This window comes from Physella acuta, unplaced genomic scaffold, assembly GCF_028476545.2.
Source record: "Physella acuta isolate Inbredline_101_S28 unplaced genomic scaffold, ASM2847654v3 ptg000756l, whole genome shotgun sequence".
NCBI classification, from domain to species: Eukaryota; Metazoa; Mollusca; class Gastropoda; family Physidae; genus Physella; species Physella acuta.
In genome coordinates, this window is record NW_026732274.1 from 117,682 (window position 1) to 121,884 (window position 4,203).

The window sequence follows — 4,203 nt, forward strand, 5'->3', positions numbered from 1 at the left end:
TATTGTCATAGTTGCGACTAAAAAAACCTTAACTTTTTTGAGTGAAAGAACCTTAAAAGGATTTATCAGCATAATCATGTATAAATAAAGTTACATTTAAAACATAATAGTTAACAATATTATAGCTGGACATGAAACCGTTTTAAAAAAGCAAATGAAAAAAAAGCATCATTTTAAAAGTAAAGTACATACTTTAATGTTAGAAATTTAAAATTGTAACAACACATCTAAATTACAGTTACTTATTTTTTGTAAATAATATAAATAATATATACTATATATATCTATATCTATATATATATATATATATATATATATATATATATACATATATATATATATATATATATACATATATATATATATATATACATTTGTATTAACGTGAGTCTAATTACTATAATATACAACAGTATGATTACATTTGAGTAAATCAATATTAATAATTTTGCAATTTTAAGTAAATTTTATTAATCAACAATATTAAAAATAATGGCGAGTTAAAACTAAAAAATACAAGCATGTTTGTAATAATGGTTTTTGTGATCAAAGCATATTGAATCTAATTATAACAATCTATAAAGTTAGCACCAGAAACATGATAAGTATTACATGTACCAGTATCTGTAATTAAACAACTTTGCAATACGGAAATAAGTGTTCTATTAATGGGATTTTTACATTTTCCAAAGCTGATTCTTCAGTATGTAAATTAATTTTTTTAGAACTTATTACTTATTACAATAATATAATAGCCACAGTAATTAATTACTAAAAATCAAACAAATTTGAAAATACATGAATGTTGCATTAAACTAATACATTTGATAACAAGAAAAAAACAAAAATCGCATTTTTTTGTTGAAACTTTTTTCGCTATTTTTATGGAAATCTTCCACGATTTATGTTTTTTTTATTATTACAAAAACTAATTTTTAAAAATAGTAATATTATGCTTTCATTTTTTTTTCTTATGTTAATGATAGTAAACTTCATTTTAATATTGTCATAATTGCGACTGAAAAAAAAAGTTATTTTGCGAGTGAAAGAACCTTAAAAGGGGTTATCAGCATAATCATGTATAAATAAAGTTACATTTAAAACAAAATAGTTAACAATATTACAGCTGGACATGGAAATAGTTTTAAAAAAGCAAATGAAAAAAAATCATCATTTTCTAAGTAAAGGACATAATGTTAGAAATTTAAAATTGTAACAACACATCTAAATTATAGTTACTTATTTTTTGTAAATAATATAATTCATATATATATATATATATATATATATATATATATATATATATATATATATATATATACTACTACTTTGTATTAACGTGAGTCTAATTACTATATACCACAGTATGATTACATTTGAGTAAATCAATATTAATAATTTTGCAATTTTAAGTACATTTTATGAATCAACAATATTAAAAATAATGGCGAGTTAAAACTAAAATATACAAGCATGTTTGTGATAATGTTTTTTCTGATCAAAGCATATTGAATCTAATTTTAACAATCTATAAAGTTAGCACCAGAAAAAAATGATAAGTATTTCATGTACCAGTATCTGTAATTAAACAAAGTTGCAATACGGAAATAAGTATTCTAATAATGGGATTTTTACATTTTCAAAGCAAATTCCTCAGTATGTAATTTATTTTTTTAGAACTTATTAATTTTTTCAATAATATAATAGCCACAGTAATTACATACTAAAAAGCAAACAAGTTTGAAAATACATCAACGTTGCATTAAACTAGTACATTTAAAAACAAGAAAAAACAATAATCGTATAACTTTGTTGAAACTTTCTTGGCTATTGTTATGAAAATCTTCCATGTTTTATGTTTTTACATCATTTCAAAAGCTAATTTTTAAAAATAGCTATATTATGTTTTCATTTATTTTCTTATGTTAATGATAGTAATCATCACTTTAATATTGTCATAATTGCGACTGAAAAAAACGTTATTTTGTTGAGTGAAAAAACCTTAAAAGGTGCTATCAGCATAATCATGTATAGATAAAGCTACATTCAAAACATAATAGTTAACAATAGTACAGCTCAGAGGCGTATCCAGGTTTTCGTTGTAGGGGGAGCGAAAAGAGCAAAAAAGGCGCCAAATTTTTAACACGTTCTATATACGTGTATTTTATATATATATATATATATATATATATATATATATATATATATATATATATATATATATATATATATATATATATATATAATTACTAGCTGTATGTCATTACTTCGCTATGATGTAAAATAAATTGAATGTAGCACTCTGAAGAAATAAGAAAAGAAACACAGTGTAGGCCGACAAAACAAAAATTGTATATCAATCTAAGCAAAAATATATATATATATATACACACACACTACAACCAAAAACAATGAACGTAACACAATCTGTTTTGTAATTCTTGTAAAACAAATTTCTTACATAAAAATTCCTGGGAAATTATTTAAGACAAGTGAATTAGGGGAAATAATCACTCTCTTAATATAAATATGTATATATCTACACATTTAATTATAAATGTAAAAAAAAAATTAATTAAGATTATAATGAAATTGTTTAACACTATTTGTGTTTACAAAATGTTTTTGTCTATAATCAGAATTTAATATATCGTCATCATAAATGCTAAAGTATTACAGCATAATGAAAGTTTTTAAAATCAGAGTTGGTATAAAACCACGCTTTTTGATATAATAGAAGCACATTCGGAACAAAAACCTACGTTTAACTAATTATCGGTCATTTCGTTCAGATTATATATTTTAATTAACTACTGCTTCTTAGTGTTCTGTAAAGATCATTTTTTAAAATAGTGATAGGTATGGGTTAGATCACTGTATTGATCACACACCTTTTTACTGGTAATTGCAAAAACAATATTCACAGAGTTTTACGTTTAAAAAGCTAATTTTCTGGCGGCATGGTACTTTGGTACATCGTTACCCGTTTTTCTACATGTAATTAACAGATCAGTTCGGGGTGGGGGGGGGGGGGGGCTCAACTTCATTCACCACTGTCCGTTCACTTTAGGTCAATTGTCCAACCCGGTGTATACCTAGGTGTGACATTAATGTCGCTCTACACAATTGTGGTGGTGAGGGGGGGGGGGAGATAACCAACTCAGAGTGAACAGCGTCAGTTTTTAGATGACTGTTCTAAACATACATATATATTACACAAATATCTACTACACAAATATATATTACAGAAATAGAATTTAAATAAGTAGCAGTGGTATTATGACAATATTTTTTTACAGAGGGGTCAATGGGGGAGGGGGTTGTAACTGTTTCATATAATTTGTAATCGTAATCACTATCGCCCAAACTGTAAGAATACTACTACTTCATCGTGATGACGTCAAAATTTCCCCACCACTACGCAGTTTGCTCATAAGTAAATTTAAATAGAGGTGCCACATCAGTTGTATTTGTTTCTGTATTGTAATTTTTTTAAAATTAATCACACGATTCAAACTGTATAGATAAAGTAATTATGTGTGAAGTTTTATGTATAACATTTTCTAATTCAATTATGCGCAAGCAAATACATTATACAGTTCCCTTAAACTTAACACCCCTCTTGCCAAGTGGTACTACCGTAGAGGTTTTTTAAACATTGCAATGCATCGTAATGGTTATTTTTAGAATGGCAAACTGATGCAGCTTTTAATACGTGTTGTAAACGTAGACACTGCTAAACTAGTGGAATAATGATTAATTGCTGCATGAAAAGAAATCTTGTGATTTACATAGATGTGCCGACCAAATTTTTTTTTTAACAAATATCATTGTTTAAAACTTTGAGTTTAAAAAGTTTCCAAAAAGGCGCCACTTTGCTGAAAATGGCCAGAGGGGGAGCGGCCGCTCCCCCTGCTTCCCCCCCCCCCCCCTGCGTACGCTACTGGTACAGCTAGACATGGAAATAGTTTTAAAAAAGCAAATGAAAAAAATCATCATTTTTATAAGTAAAGGACATTCTTTAATGGTAGAAATTTAAAATTGTAGCAACACATCTAAATTATAATTAATTATTTTTTTAAATAATATAAATCATATATTCTGTATTATATATATATATATATATATATATATATATATATATATATATATATATATATATATATATATATATATAGTCTAATTACTATATTATATAACAGT